The sequence below is a fragment of the Mastigoproctus giganteus genome, chromosome 5 (assembly GCF_048544385.1).
Source record: "Mastigoproctus giganteus isolate SK-2022 chromosome 5, ASM4854438v1, whole genome shotgun sequence".
NCBI lineage: Eukaryota > Metazoa > Arthropoda > Arachnida > Uropygi > Thelyphonidae > Mastigoproctus > Mastigoproctus giganteus.
In genome coordinates this window covers 122,306,614-122,327,983 of record NC_143579.1, presented here as the reverse complement: position 1 = coordinate 122,327,983, position 21,370 = coordinate 122,306,614, and the positions used below count along the sequence as shown (strand labels likewise).

General features: G+C 37.1%; 1 protein-coding gene across 2 annotated transcripts in view; it reads right to left on the bottom strand.

Annotated features, from left to right (window-relative positions):
- Positions 1–21,370, bottom strand: part of LOC150085672 (cytoplasmic polyadenylation element-binding protein 2-like) — a 309,051-nt gene that overhangs the window by 75,261 nt on the left and 212,420 nt on the right. The window lies entirely within an intron of this gene.

Below are 21,370 nucleotides of genomic sequence, written 5' to 3'. Positions count from 1 at the left end.
GATTGTTGTTGGATAGCAGGCTTTATCCGATATACAGCTAGTTTGTAACCTGAACATGCCAAGATTTTTGCCATTGGGAGAGTAATTTAGAGTGTATTAACTGCCGGTAGTCTGTATAATGGACTAACAGGCTACTGTTGTGGGGCTGCAGTGATCTGACAGTGGCATAGTCAATTCATTACCCTTCATCCCAGTGTGGCTTGGGATCCAGCAGAAATGGATGTCAAAGGAATGCTCAGAAAGAGAAAGGAGCATCTGCTGATGAGGACTATTTCATCCCCAATAAAGCCTGTCATATACTGACTAATTAAGTACACCACAGGCTTTATTGGGAATCTTCCCAGATATAGTACTACTTGGAAAGAACAACAGCAGATCTGACTTTGAGGCATCAGTGAATACAGGCAAGAAGTCAGAGTATTCGGCTCGATGGGCAGTATAGAGTTGTTGGTAGACAGAAGATGGGGGTGGTGGGCTTACTCCCATTTTTAATGGAGAAATCGCATGATGATACATGAGCATGCCAGGGTAGAAATCGGTGCCTTGCTGACCCTGCAATATTGTCTACCATTATATTAAGCTCTCTGAGCAGCTCTTGGACATGGATACAAAGGGATGGTTGTAACCATTCTGACATGTGTTACAGAGTTTTCCATAGTGGCTCATAAATGGATGTAGATGTAGGGTTGTGTGGCAGAGATTTCAGTTTAAAAGTATATTTTAATGACAGTTGCTTTTGTCAAAGCAATATTAGTGGTTTGCCTACTTTGACACAAACTCTGAACAGGGGATGTTCTAAATGCTCCAGAGCAATGCAAATGGCTTCATGGTGAAATGAGTCTAGCCATTGTAGTACATTGTTTCTAGCTGATGCATATACTTGGGACCCATAATCTAATTCAGATCAGGCAAGTGCATGATAAAGGCACAGTAAAGTGCTGTGGTCTGCTCCCCATTCATTGGAGGAGTCACATGTAAAAGGTTCAATCCCCTTGTACCTTGTCTGCAGCTGATGGATATGTGGTGGTAGAAATGTCAACTTATTATTAAATATGAGCCTCAAGAATTTTGTCTAGGGTGTTAATGGAATGATATTTTGTCAGAGCTTCTGTTCTGGTTCAAGGTTAAAGTTCCATTTGCTACAAAAGTGTATGCAGACTGTCTTCTGAGGCTAGAACCTAAAACCATTAGCCATTGCTCAAGAGCTGATGTAGTCAATGGAATGCTGCAATTGCCTTTCGATGACCCTCATACTGCATGACTGGAAATGATGCCAGCATCATCTACAAAGAGAGAACTGTTTAGGGTTGTAGGAAGTTTTTCAGTAATAGAGTTAACTCTGATAGCAAAAAGCGTACCACTTAGAAATTATCCTTGTGGGGACTTCCTCTTCTTGGCAAAACAGCCGAGAGAAGGTGGATCCTACATGAGCTTGGAAAGACTGGTTTGAAAAGAAATTTTTAATAAAGATGGCAATGCATCCCCTAAGCCCAAAGTTATATATGTTTTTTTAAAATTGTGAATCTCCAAACCATGTCATATGCTTTTCCCATGTAAAATAAAATCGACACCTGGTGCTCGTGTTTCAGGAAAGCATTACAAATAGATGTTAAATGGTCGAGTGTTGATCTGCTTCTTTGGAAGCCACACTGTGTCCTGGAAAGGAAGTCATTAGCTTTGACATGCTAGCTTCTAAATACCAGGATCTTACACAAGCAGCTGGTCATTTTTTGGTATTTTTGGATCCTTTCCTGGTTTCGGAAAGGCAAGGATGGTAGTTGTATGTCACAAGTGCAGAAACTTCTCTTCAATGTAGTTTCTATTATAGAGACAGAGAAAGAGATCTATGGATTCTGATGAAAGATGTCTAGTCATCTCACAATAGATGTCTGGCGAAAGATGTCTAGTCATCTCATAATAGATGTCTGGCCCAATGGCACTCACCTTGGATAGGGAGAGTGCTATTTTTAGCTCCCACTGTAAAAGGCTGATTTTAATCCTCGCAACTGTTTGAAGACAGCTTCAGTTGCTGTTTTTTCTGATTTTTGTTTGAGAGCGAGCGAGGAACTCTGGCGGGGGGGGGGGGGATTATACGATGTTTCTGAAGACACTTTAGCAAATGTCTCCCCAACAGTGTTTGCAATTGAAGTTAGGCCTGCAATTGTACATCCATTATGTTCCAAGATCAATGAAGGGTGTGATGTTTATTTGCCCTTCATTTTCCGAACTTTGTCTCAGATGGCTTTGGGATTGGCAGCCTGTGTGGGAAAAGATGCAAATTGGATCCAAGATTCCTTTTGATTCTGATGTAACTTGCTTTGGCACGTGCATATTTCAAGGCTATTAAATTATCTGTGGTGGGGTAACGACAAAATATTTCCCAAGTTTTGTTTTTGAGCCTTTCTAGCTACTGTGCATTCTCCACTCCATCCTGGTTTTGGAAAACTTGGAAACCGTGTTGATATTTTTGGTATTGCAACTGCTGCTGCTTGGACAACACTTTCTGTGATGTGCTTTACTGCCTCATTAACTGGCTCCTGGCTGACTCTGTTGGTATTAAACGTTGCCAAATGTAGAAAAGCATTCCAGTCAGCACAATCGATTTTCCATCGTGGTATCCTAGACGAGTGGCACTCTCCCATTAGAAATGGTGGTTAACACAGGGAAGTCACTCCATAATGGTTGTCATCTACCTCCCATATACAGGCAGGGAGAAGTGAGGGGGAAGCATATAGCGAGAGACTACAGCAGTAAATGTACCGGTAGATAAGTGGAAGGTGTTAGAACTCACGTTAAGAAGGACCAGATCATTGTTTCCAAGCATATGTTGAATAATCCGACCCCATCTACTGATACACCACAGAGTATTAGTATTAGTAATGGCCGCATGGTGCAAGAAAGCCTATGGCTTATGCTGCACCAGCCAAAAAAAAAAAACAATGATAAAAAAAAATAATAAATAAATCATAATAATTAATAAAAAAAAAAAGGAAATTAAACATATCATCCTATGAGCTTCCCTTACCCGAAGGTACTATCCAGATGACCTTTGAATTTCCCCAAACTTTGAATTTCCCCAGCTTCTACCACCCATGTATGCAACTTATTCCAGTAATTTCTAACTCTCTGGCTAAAAGAAAACTTCCTGCAGTCTAATCTAAACACTTCCCCCCCCCCCCGTAACTTGAATTTATGTCTCCTAGTTCTAGCATAATTTATAATCTTGAAAATTTCGTCTATAGCCTTAAACATCTCGTCAGAGCCTTAAACATCTCAATCAAATCTCCTCTAATGTGCCTAGTTTCCAAACTCTGCAACCCACATATTCAAAGTCTTTCTTCACAAGAACACCCTTTTGCCGATCTCACCAGGCAAGTTACCCATCTTTGTACCCTTTCAAGAAACTCTATGTCTTTCTTTAGGTGCGGTCTCCATACCTGAACACGGTATTCCAAGTGTGGTCTAACAAAAGCCTTATATAATGGGATTATCACGTCCCTATCTCTACTTGCAAAAGCTCGATAGATCATCGATAGGACACCATGGGCCTTCCTTGCAACCTGTTTAAAATGCTCAGAGAATTTCATGTCTGACCGTATCATAACACCCAAGTCCCTTTCCTCCAGTGCTGGGTTTAGTTGAACTCCACCAAGTGAATAAGTTATTTTGGGATTATTGTTTCCCAGGTGTAATACTTTACACTTTGTTGGATTAAAGCATAGCTGCCATTTTTCTGACCATTCCTGAAGTCTATATAGGTCTCTCTGAAGAAGCTCAGCTTGACAGTGATCATTAACTACTCTACCAATTTTAACGACATCTGCAAATTTAAACATCACGCTCTCTATCCCTTCATCGATGTTGTTTATGAAAATTAAAAACAACAGTGGTCCTAATACTGATCCTTGAGGAACCCCACTTCTTACATCAACCCAATCTGAGGAATAGCCATTTATCACAACCCTCTGTCTCCTGCCCTGAAGCCATCCTGCTTTCCATCTAAGGATTTTCCCAGTGATTCTAACCTGTTCCAGCTTATAAAGCAACCGCTCATGTGGGACTGAGTCAAAAGCTTTGCTGAAATCTAAATAAACAATGTTGAAATTATTCCCTAAATCCAGCTCATGAGTGACCCTTTCGAAATAGCGAACCAGATTTGTTAAACATGATTTTCCCTTTACAAAACCATGCTGAGTATCCTTGAGAATTTCAATTTGATCCAAATGATCCTGAATTATATCCATTAACATCCCCTAATAATAGAAAAGGAGATGGCAATTGCTGAATGAGATCATGAAGGTCTGCCTGAAGATGTCATTCCCAGGTGCAAAATAGATGGAGCAAACAGTTAAGAGGAACCCTACTGTAAGACAAACTGCCTTTAAATAGGTGGTAAGTGGTGTATCTTGAAAGGGGTGTGGTTACCCACAAGTATGGCAACTACTCTGTGGGCAGGTCCATCCCCAGCTCTGACTTTGCGAATAACTGAACAGGTATGCAAGTAAAGGTCTTTTGCTTTTAAATACATTTCCTGCAAGCAAATGCAATTTGGCTTGTGTTCACTCAAGAGGGCCTCGATGTCAACTATTTCAACAGAATCCACAGCAATTCCTTTATAAGAATTTGAATGTGGCTGTTTTGTTGGGCCTATATGGTGGCTTCCGAATATGGCTGAGCTTGTTTTTTTTTTTTCAGTCGTGGATTTTTGGAAAGAATGGGCGTTGGCCTGTATTCATTTCTTCTTCTTCTTCTTTCACAAAGGGTTCTAGGACAGATTCATCTTGCACCTCATTAACAGTGTCCATTATTTCTTGTACTGTGGGTGGGTCTTCCAGTTTCTTTGGAGTTACCTAGAGCTCCACCACATCCAAAACACGGTTTAGCACTTTTGGAATTGGTGGAGCACTAGGAGTTGCAGATATAAGAGGGGCAGCTGACTGCGATTTTTGGGTGGGCTTTTTTAAACTCAATATATAGCGAGCAATGGGAGTGAACAACTCCCTTGGTGGAACAGCCAAATGAGTTTAGATCCCGATGTACACTTCCTAGAAACTTTCTGGGCATATGGGGACTTGGTACTATTTATTGGTTGGATGTGTTTTCTGGCCTCCTGGTAGGAGATGTTCAGCTCTTTTTTATTTTTATTTTAATTTTGAAATTTCTTTTTCATCCTTCCATGGTTGGCATAGTCAAGAGCAATGTTCCCTCTAATTTTTTTTTATAGCTGCACAGTGCAGAAATGCACTTGAAAAAATTTTCAGACAAGATTAAATATGTGCAATATTTTTAACTGAAAAAATTTTCAGACAAGATTAAATATGTGCAATATTTTTAACTGAAAAAATTTTCAGACAAGATTAAATATGTCCAATATTTTTACCTGAAAAAATTTTCAGACAAGATTAAATAGGTCCAATATTTTTACAAATTGTTTTAATTATAAGTAGGGACATATATAATAATAAAAAAAATGTTAACAATAAATTTACACTTTACGGTTAGTTATTTATTTTTCTTGGAATTTCTCTCTTCTGTTCTTTGTAGAAGTCCATACTTTGTAGACATCATCTACATTTATTGTTGCACCATTAGCTAAATGCAATTTGATTCTCATAAGGTCACTTAAATGATCTTCATGTATTCTATTTCGATTTTTTGCTTTAATTGAATTCATAGTGCTAAATCCTCGCTCGCAGTCTGCACTTGATGCTTGAAATGTTCCCATATAATATCATAGAGAATGCATATGTTACAAAACTCTAAATTTGTAAGTATGAAATTTAAAGTGTCACTGAAAGTTTTAAACGTTCCAGTTTTAGTTTTTCGGCAATTACAAATTTTAATTCAGAATATTCTTCTGAAATTTTAGAAATAACATCACTTTCGCTATTTGTAATAAATCGTGAATAATTTTTTGCAAGGTGTATCACATTGTTTCCCAAAGTCAAAATTATTGCTTTCATTTGTGATAGCATTAATATCAAATACTTTCCAACGTTTAATTCATCATCAAGAAATCTGTTATCTAAGCGATCATATATATGACTGATAAAGCGAATTATAGCTGCAATGTCAAGATCATTTTGAATTTTTGATAATACTTCTTTTACATTTTCACTCCAGAAAATATTTTTTCCAAGATATTGCATCTTAATTTGTTTATTTTAGCCTTAACATATTGATGTGCATCAATAATGCTTAAACAACTTTTTTGTAGATATTTGCAAAGCGATGCAATTGAGTGCAATTAATGCCACATGATATTGTGAATTTTTAAAAACTTGGGCTAGTTCTTCTAATTTTTCTTTTTTTATGCTAGACCTGCTAAACATTGTGTATACAGTTCTAAGCAACTTCTCTATACCTTGCAGAATAGATACATTTTTCCATGTGTTGTCCAATCCTAAATCTTCTCGGTGTGCAAACACAATGTTGTTCAGATAGATGTAATATTTCCCTTTTGAAAATTGCTGCTACTCCATTTTTCCTTCCAAGCATAACAATTGTTCCATCTGATGTGAACATTACCATCTTTTGAACAGCAAGATTATATTTGTTGTAAAAAAATTATGTTTTCTAAAATGGACATACTGTCACAGTTTGTAAGCTTCAAAATACCTCAAAATACTGTTTTGTAATATTTTTCAGTTTTCACTCGAAATTTAAAATACAGAATTAATACTTTTTGTACTGGAATATCAGTACTTTCGTCTACAATTAACGTGTGGAAAGTAGATTCTCTTATTTCATTCAGGATATTTTTTTATCAGAACAGAATTTATATGTTCAACAAATTCAAATAAACAATTTTTGCTTCTCCAATTTTTAGGTTTATCTATAAATTTTTCCATGTGTTCATGAATGTCTTGTACAAAGTTCACCGATGCATTAATTTTTATGGCTAATATCACATCATTGATTTCAATCGTTCACTTCTTTCCTTTTTTATGTTACGTACTTCTACAGTTTTCGTCAAAATACTTAAAATTTCACCTTTTTTCAGATTACATAAATTTGTAAGTATGAAATTTAAAGTGTCACTGAAAGTTTTAAACGTTCCAGTTTTAGTTTTTCGGCAATTACAAATTTTAATTCAGAATATTCTTCTGAAATTTTAGAAATAACATCACTTTCGCTATTTGTAATAAATCGTGAATAATTTTTTGCAAGGTGTATCACATTGTTTCCCAAAGTCAAAATTATTGCTTTCATTTGTGATAGCATTAATATCAAATACTTTCCAACGTTTAATTCATCATCAAGAAATCTGTTATCTAAGCGATCATATATATGACTGATAAAGCGAATTATAGCTGCAATGTCAAGATCATTTTGAATTTTTGATAATACTTCTTTTACATTTTCACTCCAGAAAATATTTTTTCCAAGATATTGCATCTTAATTTGTTTATTTTAGCCTTAACATATTGATGTGCATCAATAATGCTTAAACAACTTTTTTGTAGATATTTGCAAAGCGATGCAATTGAGTGCAATTAATGCCACATGATATTGTGAATTTTTAAAAACTTGGGCTAGTTCTTCTAATTTTTCTTTTTTTATGCTAGACCTGCTAAACATTGTGTATACAGTTCTAAGCAACTTCTCTATACCTTGCAGAATAGATACATTTTTCCATGTGTTGTCCAATCCTAAATCTTCTCGGTGTGCAAACACAATGTTGTTCAGATAGATGTAATATTTCCCTTTTGAAAATTGCTGCTACTCCATTTTTCCTTCCAAGCATAACAATTGTTCCATCTGATGTGAACATTACCATCTTTTGAACAGCAAGATTATATTTGTTGTAAAAAAATTATGTTTTCTAAAATGGACATACTGTCACAGTTTGTAAGCTTCAAAATACCTCAAAATACTGTTTTGTAATATTTTTCAGTTTTCACTCGAAATTTAAAATACAGAATTAATACTTTTTGTACTGGAATATCAGTACTTTCGTCTACAATTAACGTGTGGAAAGTAGATTCTCTTATTTCATTCAGGATATTTTTTTATCAGAACAGAATTTATATGTTCAACAAATTCAAATAAACAATTTTTGCTTCTCCAATTTTTAGGTTTATCTATAAATTTTTCCATGTGTTCATGAATGTCTTGTACAAAGTTCACCGATGCATTAATTTTTATGGCTAATATCACATCATTGATTTCAATCGTTCACTTCTTTCCTTTTTTATGTTACGTACTTCTACAGTTTTCGTCAAAATACTTAAAATTTCACCTTTTTTCAGATTACATAAATTGGTAGCTGCATCTATATGTATCTTCTGACTTAGCTGCCATTTTAAATAATCTAGTTTACATTCTTCCCATTTTCTTCCTGTACTAAATTCCCCAGCAACTTTTGCTTCTGCACAAAAAGTACACAAGACGACACCATTTTCTTCATTGTATTGAAAAATATCTCCTAGTTTTAGGCTTTTTTTTTGTTTGATGATGGAATTTCAGCATCAATTTGTTTTGAAAGCCAATCCTTTTTAAATGTTTTGCAAGTTTTTTTTTTTATTTACAGGATTTACATGTTCAGTTTTTCTTTTGGACATTTTTTGTGAAAAATTTTAAAATTAAAGAACTTTATTAATTCCCTGTATTTTGTAAATGAAGTTATTATAAAATATTAGGAAAAATCAAATTTTTAATGCATTATTAAAATAGTTTATAAAAATTTTAAAAAAAGTTTAATTTTTCATATTTTACCTTCTTTAATAAAATATTATGTAATACTAAACGTTTTCGGTTAAACATAAAAAAAAATCCAGATCAGTAGATCCGACGACATTCCGCACACATATTTTTATGTATTAATTAGTAAAAATTAATACGTAAAAAACTCTACTTCGAAAATTTTCATGATCACAATTCCTTCCTTATACACTCTACCCCCACACATAGTGTGTATGTGTGTGGTTGAGTGGACGAATGTAAAAATGCTGACCTTCCCTATCATATGGTATTTATATTATTTTTATAACAATAAACTCGCCTTAAAAACATACAATATAAACTACAACCGCTATAATAGTCCTTTATATATTCGTAATGTAATAATTTTTTTCATATAAATAAAAATCAACGCATATAACTTTTCACTATGCACTATGTATTTGTAAATAAAAGATGTGGGAACATGTCATGCAATAGCGAATCTTATGGCATGAGCTATCCCCCCCCCCTTTCATATATCCATTCTTCCCCTAATACTCCTGTCACCATCTATGTATGTCGGCTGTGTGTGCACCGGAAGTAAAAGCACGTGTGCAACTTCATAGAAATCAGTGCGTGGTTGCGCATTCATGCAGCTTAAAGGGAACCATGGTCAAGAATATGCAGGGTGCTCTCCTTGGCAGTTAGTTCAATTTGGCTTAGGAGTTAAACATTCCTTGCTCTTGTGGTCTTCGGTACCACCACATCAAGCTGTTTGTGAGTGGCCATACTTTTGATATCTAAAATACCTCAGTGGGTTTGGTACGTAAATCCTCCTCACTGGGCAGTTTAAGTAGCCTGCCTTGATGGAACTTGGAGGCTGTGAGATGTTGAATATAAGGATGAGAACTTGAGTGAGATTCTCATCCTTCTGCATGGATATTCGCTTCACAGCTGTCACTCCTTGATCTTTAGATTCAGAGAACACCCCTTCTTCAAACACGTGAAGATCGCACTCTGATACGGCACCATGTGACGAGTTAAGTGTTTTGTGGGGGTTACGATGATAGGTATTTCCCCCTATCGTTGTGGCTTTCAATATTTTTTCTAGCATGTTTTGTATTTGATGCTTTGACTAAAATGTCTCCAGAACGCAGCCATTTTACAGGTTTAGATGATCATGTCAACCATTCTCATCCTTTCTGGATGAAGAAAGATGACATTTTGCCAATTGACTGCTCTCCGATGAAATAGAGAATGAGGAAAGGCAGTGTCACAGATGGTGTTTTATCTTCAGTTCTGGCTCTTTTGAATTGGTGTCACTTATCACCTGATTGATTGGGAAGGGAGGAAGGGCCTTGTTGGGGACCCCAGAAGAGGTATGATTTAAATTATTCTTGAGTAAAATAAACATTTCAGATTCCCTTAAAGCATCTGAAATACTCTCATCTCCCCTCAAATGTACCTCATCAACCATGGAGCCCTATAAGGGGCTGCCCATTCGGGAACTAGCAGGTACTGTGTACACGAATGGGAGGACAAGTTCCTTTAGAAGCATCATACCCACATTTTAAGCATTTGATCCCATCCCAGGACCAAAGGGAGGGACACTTATTGGAACGCAGATGACCCTAGCAATAAGAACCACCCAACTGATCCCAGTCAGGCCAGTCCGAGGCCTCCCATCTTGTCAAAGCAGGGCCAAAGTTGCATTAGGGCTGGCCCCCTCACCCACCAGAATCCCCCTTTCTGATAGTGAGGGGACCTCACAATGTACAGGTGTCCATGTCGAGGCGGCATTTATGGAGAAGTGCTTGCAAATAGCAGCAAGAAACCTCTTTTCTTCTGACATTTACAATCAAAAATGAAAACTATACAGATAAGCCTATTTTAGCAAAAATGGAAATTACAAGAATTAAAAACACATGATATTGATTTATATATTTTTCTCAATAAGCAAGAATGGAAAAAAGTGACTGAAGCTTCATATTTAGTAAGTTACCAAACTGCAAAGGCTAGGGAAGCTCATACTATACAGAAGAATTGATTTTGCCATATGCAAAAGCAATTGGCAAATGTATATGCAGAAATGATTCAGTTAAGGTAGAGAATTGTAGTGTTTTGTAATAAGTGTCTAGCTGAATGCTATGTCTGATTATGTTGAATCAGTTATTGCAGAAAGAGCTGGAAAAAGTGCAATTTATATTTTAGTTAGCATTAGCAGAGGCATATGATGCAAGAAAGCAAGCTTATATACAGCATCTGTTAAAAAAAAAAAAAAAAACCACCTTCCCATTTCACCCATCTGTTTTCTCCAAATGTTTGTCTAGTTTTGCCTTGAATCTATTTAAGCTATCAGCTTCTACGACAGATGGAAGTTTGTTCCAGCAATCAACCATCTGCTGGCTAAAGGCAAACTTCCACACATTATCTTACAACTGTCTTTCCTCAATTTGAGTTTATGAACTCTCAGGTGATTATTCTGAGCAAAAATCCCATCAGCATTGAGCATGCTCAAACCAATCGAGGCTTTATACACCTCAATCAGATCACTTCACAGGCTGCTAGTCTCCAGACACTCTAATTTGGAAAACTTAAGCCTTTCTTCGTAAGAGCAACCCTTTGTTCCATTCACTAATCTTGTTGCCCTTCTCTGTACTCGTTCCAGCAGCTCTACATTCTTCCTAAAATGAGGCCTCCAGACCTGTATACAGTACTCAAGGTGCAGCCTACCATTGCCTTGTTTATTATTATTATTATTATTATTAGCCATATGGTACAAGGAAGCCTGAGGCTTATGCTGCACCAGCCAAAAAAAAAAAAAAAAAATCCCGAGTTACCCCCCTGTGTGTGTGTGTGTGTGTGTGTGTGTGTGTGTGTGTGTGTGTGTGTGTGTGTGTGTGTGTGTGTGTGTGTGTGTGTGTGTGTGAGAGAGAGAGAGGTAGAAAGGCATCACCAAGAAAGAGAAGAATGATGATATCCAGCTCAGGACCCTGGGTTTGCCAAGACAATACTCACCAGATGTGAGACCACGCTGTAAAAAACAATCATCCAATAAATTCACAAAAGCTTTGATAGTGTGCGAGTAACCAATGTACAAGTTCTAGTCAGTATCTGGGAAGTTAAAATCCCCCATTTATACAAAGGGATAATCACTTCCTTATCCCTACTAGAAAAATTCCTGCATATACACCATGAGCTACTCTTGCAGACTGTCTGCACTGCTCAGAAAACTTCATATCTGACTGCACAATTACCCCCAGGTCCTTTTCATTCTCTATCACCCTCAGTGTAGTGCCACACAATTGATACATTACTCTGGGTTACTGCTACCCAAATGCAGTACTTTACATTTGTAAATGTTAAACTTCAGTTGCCACCTCTCAGCCCATCTGCTCAACTTTTCTAAATCCTGTTGCAGTAGAGTGCTTTCATTAGTGTCATTAACAACCCTGCCAACCTTTGTATCATCTGCAAACTTAGACATTAAGCCTGATACACCATCATCAATATCATTAATAAAGACAGAAAACAACAATGGAGACCCAACGCTGAACCCTGGGGTTCGGTTAGATCAGACCACTGATGGTTCTGATCTAACAGTTTTAATTGTATTTATAAGATAACTGAATTATGGCAAAGTGGAGGAAAATATGCTGTTTTGTTTCCCTTTAACAGAACATACAATTGGTGAAGATATTTTTAGTCTAATTAGTATTTTGAAGAAAAACAAATAACTTGGCCCTTTTGTTATGGGATTTGCACAGATGAAGAAAATCAATGAGAGGAAAATCTGTAGGCTTAGTTACTTGCATAAAAATATTAATGCAAATATATTATGAACACTGCAGCATACATAGGCAAGCTCTGTCATTGAGACAAATGTCACAACAACAACTACTGAAGTGTTAGATTATGCTGTCAAAATAATTAAATTTTTTTTAAAATCAATACCAACTAACTCCTGACTATTTACTACTTATGTAAAGGAACAAGCAGCAAGAATGTTACTTTTAACACACACACACATTAGGTGGCTTTCCCATGGCAAAGTAATTACTCGTTTATTCAAGTTGACACAAGACTTGAGTTTCCTTCACCAATCATCCTTTTCATCTTGGAGTACAATGGACATGTGGCCACGAAGATTAGCATATTTAGCAGATATATTTGAACCTTGCAATCTGCCATTACAAGGTTCAAATATAACCATTTTCAATGATGAAGACAGGTTTGAAAGTATGATAAATAAATAAAAATTTTTGAACAACACAATTGAGACAAGTACCAGGTGCTTTAGCAAATTACAATTTTTTTTACATAAAATGAACTAACTTTAAATCGAACTGTCAAGAAAGACATCAATAATTATCTCAAATTTCTAATAAATTAAATTGGATTCATAATCCATTCAATGAGTACACATCATTGACAAAAAAGAAAATATTACTGATATTTTAACTGATTTTGGACTGCAAACATTGTTCAAGAATAAAAATCTTATTTTTAATTTGGATTAAAAATATATATATTTATCACTTGAAAAATCCTCTTGCCATTTTCCCACTACATATGTGTGAGAGAGAGAGAGAGAGAGTTTTCAACTCCATAAAATCTAAATACTGCAGCAAACTTGATGCAGAACCATATTTAAGACTATCTTCTGTTGAACAAAGTATTGCTACACTGTTGAATTAAACAATCCCAGAAACATCTTTAGGTTTATTATTTATTTGGTTTTTAACAATTAAAACCATGTTACTTTATGCATTATTCATAATTATTATAACTTCTTTCATTATATACAGATTACAATTTATATACACAGTACTGCCATAAATACTGTCATAAAAGTAAGACTCCCGTAAAAACAGGTTAGTAAATAATATCACAGAGCTGTGGGTTTTGAATCATGTGTAGTGCTAATGTATGGTTTTCAACAGGTATCATCAACTAGTAAAGGAAGCCAGTGAAAATGGAATGGGGAGATAAAGAAAACAACTACTGTCATAAGTCTTCATAAGGCAGGACATGCACCTACAATTTTTAAACTTCTGAAACCACTTGGAATAAGCCGAAGATTTGTCTACAGGACAATTGATAGGTACAATGAACAACAGATAATTGATGACAGGCTCTGGTCCAGCATCCCAAGAACTATGAGGACCCCTGCAGCTATCAAGGCAGTGGAGAACACAATTTGTAGGAATCCACTATGAAAACAGAAAATCATGTCCAGAGAAATGGGAATATCACTAAGATCGATGTCAAGCATAATCAAAAGTGATCTAAGGATGAGTGCCTACCACAGGAGAACAGAACAGTTCCCAACTCTAGCTCTGATGGAAAAGAGGCAAAAAAGATCAGGGGCACTGGCAGCGTTGGTAAGCATCGACAGCTACCCTTCACAGATGAAAAGATTTTTACTATTGAGGAGAGTTACAACCGTCAAAATGACAAGGTGTATGCCCATAGCTCTGCAGAGGCATGTCAGGCCATTAAAAGAGTTGAAAGTGGTCCTCATCCAGCATCAGTGATGGTTTGGTGGGGAGTCTCCTACGAAGATGCAACAAAGATGCATTTTTGTGTTCAGGGGGTGAAAACCAGTGAAAGGGTGTACCGGAATGATATTCTGGAGCCTCATGTGAGACCCTGCAATCAGACTCTCTTCAATGGTCAGCACTGGATCTTCCAACAGGACTCAGCATCTGCCCACAAGGCAAAGATCATCCAAACATGGCCGACAGAGAATGTGCCTGAGTTCATCAAGCATAACAATTGACAACTACCTCCTGCCAGCCCAGATCTTAATCTACTTGATTACCGTTTGTGGGCTACTTTGGAAGGGATGGTCTGTGGTAAAAGGCATGCCACATTGGAGAGCCTGAAGAGATCACTGGAGCATGCTGTGGCCAATTTCCTGCTGGATGTTGTGCACACTTCTATTAATGAATGGCCAGAACGTTTGAGGTCTTGTGTAAAAACAAAGGGGGAGGGTATTTTGAATAAGTGTTGTGTTGCTTCATTTGTTGGGTGTTCAAGACCCATAAAAACCCACAGACTTTTAAGTTCTTGTGTCTTTATTTTATGGCTACAGGCAGTAAACCGTTTGACAGTATTTATGGCAGTACTATAATATAAATTTGTAAAATAAATAATTTTTTCATAATATTTATTTTTAATACTTAAAAAAGACCCATTACATATTGGTAATTATTATTTTATTATTAGATATTAACCCTAAATTTTAGCAAATTAGAAACAGAAGCAATTTTTCAGAAACCATAGCTATTTCAAGGAAGAAATTTTATATTACAATAAGACAATGATCCGAAGCACAGCTCTAAGCTGAGCAGGGACTTTCTGGCAACTAAACAACAGGATGGGGTATTGCAAATTATGGTGTGGCCACCCCAATCGCCTGACTTAAACCCCAACAGAGCTTTTATGGGATCATTAAGACCAGCGTTTCCCAAAATGGGGTGACCCCTGGGGTTCCACAGACCAGTTCTGGGGGGGGGGGGGAATCCACAAAACGGAGCTTCTGTGGTCAAATTATTCGTTCTATGTATAGAAAATTGATGATAAATAAAGTTATTATTATGTATTTATGTAAAAATCAGAATAAAGATGAGTTGTTTTAAACATAAAACTGAATTTTCTTTAAGTCTTTTCAGAAAACCAAGGATAAAATCTCATTTGAGGAAAAATCAGTATAAGCACACAGAAACATATACATACAGTCTGTCCTCGTATAGCACGATAGTTGTGTTCCTGGAAACCCTCGTGCAATGCAAAATCGTGCAATATAAACAACAGGCCCTATGAGAAAAGTAGGGTTAGGTGCCGGCCACCCAAGATTGAACACACATTTGTTACCAAAACATTACCAAACACAATAAATAATCGTAATAAAATACTTACGTATTTTATTATGATTAAAATAAGTAATAAAAAATATTATCATTTTTTATAATATTTTTTATTATTATTTTATTATAATATAATATAAAATACGTAAGTATTTTTTACGAATAAAATACTTACGTATTTTATTACGACTATTACGTAATAAAATATTGCTAATGCTTTTGCTTCTATCGTAAGCAAACTTGATTTTTGTTTGATTTTCTATCCAAACAGATGACAGCCGTTCCATCTCTTCCAATTCTTTGTGCCTTAATCTAATGGATTTTAATTACACTGAGTTGTTCTGTTCCTGCTATGAAATTTTTTATTTTCTTTGCATTCTTTGTAATTCTCAGCGTTGCCTCATTTAGGTCTGAAAGCACGGGCAATATCACATGGTCTTTCATTTCGCTCAAAGCGTTTCACAATTTAATATTTTTTCTCTATCGACAGAGGCAGACTGGCCATAAGCCTGACCGGGGAAACCCCGGTGGGCCGGGGGCCAGTGTGATTTTGGCCATAAACGCTAGTATGAGGCCACTATAAATTTTCCTGGGTAAGAATTAGATCCAGTCCGCCTCTGTTTATCGATATTGCTTTTCTTTTTCTCTCTGAATCTGTAGTGTCTTCACCAGGACGCTTCCTTTTCACACCTTTTAAGTATTTTACTCATTTTTAGGGAATAAAGCACAATTACAAAATGAGGAGGCACGCTTGATACACATAAACAAAGCTGTGCGCGTGTAGCAACTGAATAAACAACACCGTAAAGGCAGAGATACACTATTAACACCTCACATTTTACTAAAACACATTTCTAGGGGTGACTACCATAAAACAATAAAAACAATTTCCAGTTGCGTTTCGGCTAGTGGAATCTGTTATAAACTGGTAGTAAACTCGATCTAATTGCATTTGCGATTATACCGATAGCTGGAATTGTGTTGGTTTTTACGTTATTACAGTGAAATGTGTTTCCCCTTCACTGATATAAAAAAACAAATACATTTTCAGAATCTTCTCTTAATTCTATCGTGTTGCGTTCGGTTGGGGTGACTGTGCGGTCGACTGCCATTTCTTGTAAACACGAAGGCGAATCGTGCATAAGCGAATTCGGTTCGTGTTATATAAGATATCGTTCCCTTATTTATAAATCGTGTATGATCGAATTCGTGTAATATAAACACGTGTTATACGAGGACCGACTATATATATATAGAGAGAAGTCTGCAAACTTTGATTTTTGAAGGGATCCATAAACATTTTTTGATTTTTGACAGGGTCCATAGATATCAATAGTTTGGGAACCACTGGTGATAGACTGTCATGAAGTCTGCCAATCTTCACAAAATTTATGGGAAACTTTACAGATAGGATCACTTGGAATAATGTTAGTTAAGACACAATTCCAAAATTAATCACCAGAATGGCATGTCTATATAAGGCAGTGATGAAATCTCATTCGATGAAAGATCAGTATAGTTGTTAATATTAATCATTTCAATATTTTTTTTTTTTGCTGTAAATTTTTAAATGCTTAATAAAACATCTTAAAATACTTTGTAGTTTTTTTTTTTTTTTTTTTTTTTATATTAAACCTTACACTGTCATAACCAATTAAAAAAAAAAACAACAACAGAAACTGTTTTCTTGCTGTGCTTTCAAACTTTTAGGTGGGAGTGTAGTGCTATATCTATACATCCAACAAGTCTTGTCCTAATGGAAAGGAGGCCTACTGGAGTATATTTGACCCTAGCAAATAGACACTCCAGTTGATTGATCTCAGACCTCCCATCTTGGCCGAAGCAGGGAGGACTGAAATAGCGTATTAAAGCTGGGGCCCCTCAAGCACAAGGCAAGTGCAAGAGTCACAGCACAGGGTAAACATTTTGGAAACCCTGGTAACTCTTTAAGGCCCACCTGTATAAAGAAGGGCAACATTTTACCAGTTTCCTTTTCTCCTGTTGAATGTATAATGAGAAAACAAGGTACAGAAGGTGGTACCAGATTCTAGAAATGATATACAAAGTATAGCATGAACAGAAAAAGAATTCTCAGTACGGTCATTTCAGTCCAGCATCCCCTTACTAGGAATTCCATTGGAAAGCTCCATACTGTCTGTAAAAAAAAAATACCAGTTATACTGAATGCAACTTTGTGTTCTGTAATAAAAGGGTTTGGAGATCTCGAAAAATGCAGTTACTGTTGTTCCTGGGCTCCTGAAGCCTTATTTATAGGGGCTCTAAGATAATAAGGAAGGCTGTTTTCAGTACATTATTTCAAAATTTCCCGAAATAAGTAAAGTTAAACTCCGTGTTGGTGTTTAGAATGGTAAGTGTCTTCTTGCAATTCCTCTCTGATAGACAACAAATCAGGATTGCAAGATTATAATTTCACACCTTTATGTCACAGAGAGAAGTGGAGACTTGACTAGCAATCAAGAGTGCTTTTAGTTATTGACAAATCAGAAGACCAAAAGAAGGATGTCAACAACATCCTTTCTAGTTGCAACAAACTAGGTAACAGAGTGAAGCTTTTTATTTTCTGCACTTTCCTTGGTGAATTAAATGAAGAGCAAGGTGGAATATCACAATTTCAACAAGGTTATGACAAAAATTACGGGATAAATGGAATGAGGAAACGACAGTAGACTGATTGGAGTTTTAAAAGGATCTGTGTGAAGGGTACAAAATACAAATTCATCCTTGTATAAAATAAACTGTTTCAAACCAAGTAATGATTCTCTATGAGCATTACCATTTGTTCTATATATATACAGGGCGTTTCAAAAATGATGGTCAATAATTTAAAGGTGAAAAGTACAGACTAAAATAAGCAAAAAAGTTCCAGTGAACTTTGGACCACAAATGAACCGTTTTAGAGATAATGCACATTTTCTCTTAAGATCTGCCACTGACTATGGGAGCACTAGTTTAGCAAAAAGCTGCAAATTCTTTGCTAAGGGTGTTTTTATTAAACATAAGATAATACATTTTTAATTTTTGGTTTCAACACCACAGGATTTTACAGATATTACATGTTACAGGATGTTACAAAAGGTGTTCAAAATGCTGCCCTTGCATCCGTACACAGCTTTGTAGTCTTCTCTGCATTGAGTTGCGAATCCTCTCACGCATTCCCGGGTCATTTCTGATTTGCTCAAAAGCTCCTTCAAACCTGATGCTGCAATTCCTCAACTGTGTTAATGTCAGAAGTGTACACCAAGCTCTCCATAATTAATGTTGCCAAGTCTGACCAATTATAACTTAATAAAAATAAATGAAATAAATTACCAATAAAATAAAATAAATAAGTAAAATTGACTGTAAAGTAGAGATTAAAATCGTTAAACCCATACTACTATAAAACTGAAGTTTTGGCAGCATCTGCTGCCTTCCTCAACAATTCATTATAAAGCACTAAGCCTTCCCAGCAGACCCAGGATGTACTATGGTACCTGCACATTCTCCGTTTCCCATATGTTAGCACTGGAAGTGGCACGGGGCTGTACGACCTTAAAACGTTCATCCCTATCCAGGATAATGGTCTCAAACATTACATTAATTCTACAACCCTTATCCCTATTCAAGCTAAGATCACCCAAGGAACAAATACTTAGGCTCTCCACCCACTTCCAGTTCCAGAAACCCTCTACCTTATCTGTAATTACAGCTCCTTTGGTTGTTATACTATGCCTGGTTTCCCAGGCATGTTCCGCCACGGCCGACCCCAAGAGAGCCAACCTTATTTGGTTTGGTTTTTTTTTTTTTTAGGAGCATTAGCAACTAAGGCCATATTGCTCTGGGGATATGCATTTGGTGGTCACGGGCTCGAACCACGGTCTAATCAAGAAGCATTTGCTACGCACTGCTGCTCCTGCCCACCTGGCTTGGAGGCGCCTATAGCCAATCTAAGCGTTCTACTATGCTCCCCCAGTCTATCGCATAATCTTCGCTTAGTCTCGCCCATGTAACATCCCCCACAATCTGGGCACTGAATTTTATAGACAACCCCAACGTTGTCAACTCCCACAACAGGGTCTTTAACTGCCGGTCAACCTGCACACAACGTAATTGGTACGACTGTAAAATGCGGGCTATTGGATGCGACACGTCCAGATAGTAGGGAATGTACGCAGTGGAGTCAGGTATCCCCTCCTCCCTCCGAGTACCATGTCCACAACAACCTTCAATCACGTTACGGGTGTATTCACATCTCGTAAGGTCGGCCACAATCCGCTTGATTTCTTCCTCTCTATCCTCCGAGGAAGAGCAGTGCAATCAAGCCCTGCTCATTAAAGCCCTAACCACACTCTTCTTATGACCTCCTGAGCAGAACCAAAATGAGTATACTGGGCCCGACACATCTCCTTCCTAAACACTCTTGTTTTTAATTGTCGGCCCACCCTTTAAACCCAAACTTCCAAAAATGGCAGAGTGCCCCCCCGCTCGACCGCTGAGATAAACTTTATAAAGGGGAGCCACTATTAAGCCAATTGAGAACCACTGGCCCACGTCCCCTACGTAGTATAAGGAACGTATCATCCACATACCTCTTCCATACCCACAGGGGTATGGAAGAGGTATGTGGAGGCAGCAGATGCTGCTGAGAGCTTCAGTTTTATAGTAGTACGGGTTTAACGATTTTAATTTTAATCTATACTTTACAGTCAATTTTACTTATTTATTTTATTTGTAATTTATTTTTATAATTGGTCAGAGTTGGTGGCATCAATTATGGATAGATTTCCTGACCACAGAGGCCTTTTTAGTGTACACCAAGCTTTTTACATGACCCCAGATACAAAAATCCATAGCATTTAAGTCTGGTAATCTGAGAGGCCACATTACAGGCCCACCTCTACCTATCCACCGTTGACCATACCTTCTAGTTAGATACCGAGTCACAACTTGAGCAAAGTGTGCCGGTGCACCATGATGCATAAACCACATGTTCTGAAGTTGCTGAAGTGGAACATTAGCATCATCAAGGTCTGGAAGAACATTCTGCAAAAACTGAAGGTACAGCTCTCCTGTTACCCTGTTTGACAGTAAGTGTGGTCCAATTAGATGGTCTCCCAGTAGTCCTGTCCAGACATTCAACGAGAAATGTTACTGATGTTGTGACTCGTGAATTGCATTAGGATTTTAGTCAGACCAAACGTGACAGTTATGAAAATTAAAAATACCATCATGAGTAAACCCAGCTTTGTCAGTGAACATAATGTTTAAAAATTGGGGGTTTAGGACACACTGTTGTTGCATCCCCTAGCATAAGTTCACTCTGGGAGGGTAGTTTGTATTGCTGACACCTTGTACACGCTGGATATGGTAGGGGTACAGTAATTGGTGATGTAAAATTTGCCACACACTGCTATGACTCAGTACACGCTCTTGCAGAGCAACCCTCATTGTCAAAATTCCTGGATTTTGTTCTATTCTTTCTAACATCCTTTCCTCAACATCAGGTGTTATGCTTCTGGGCCTACCTGCTTGTACTCCATGTGCGAAGCGCCCATGTTCTCTAAGGCATCAATGTACCCTGATGAATGTGCACCTGTTGGGCTGCCTTGGGCAGGGAAATGCTTCTTGGTACAAAACATGCAGCCTCGAGTGCACTGCTGTTGGCTTTACCATACATGAAGTGCATGTCCACGTACTCTTCATTACTGTAAGTACTATGCTTGCTACATCTCAGAGCATTGTGAGAGGAGAAAGGGAGAGAATGAGCATAGCCTAACCTAAATAAACAAGTCAGTGGTGGATCCCAACTAGAAATGTGCAATGTCTTGAAAACG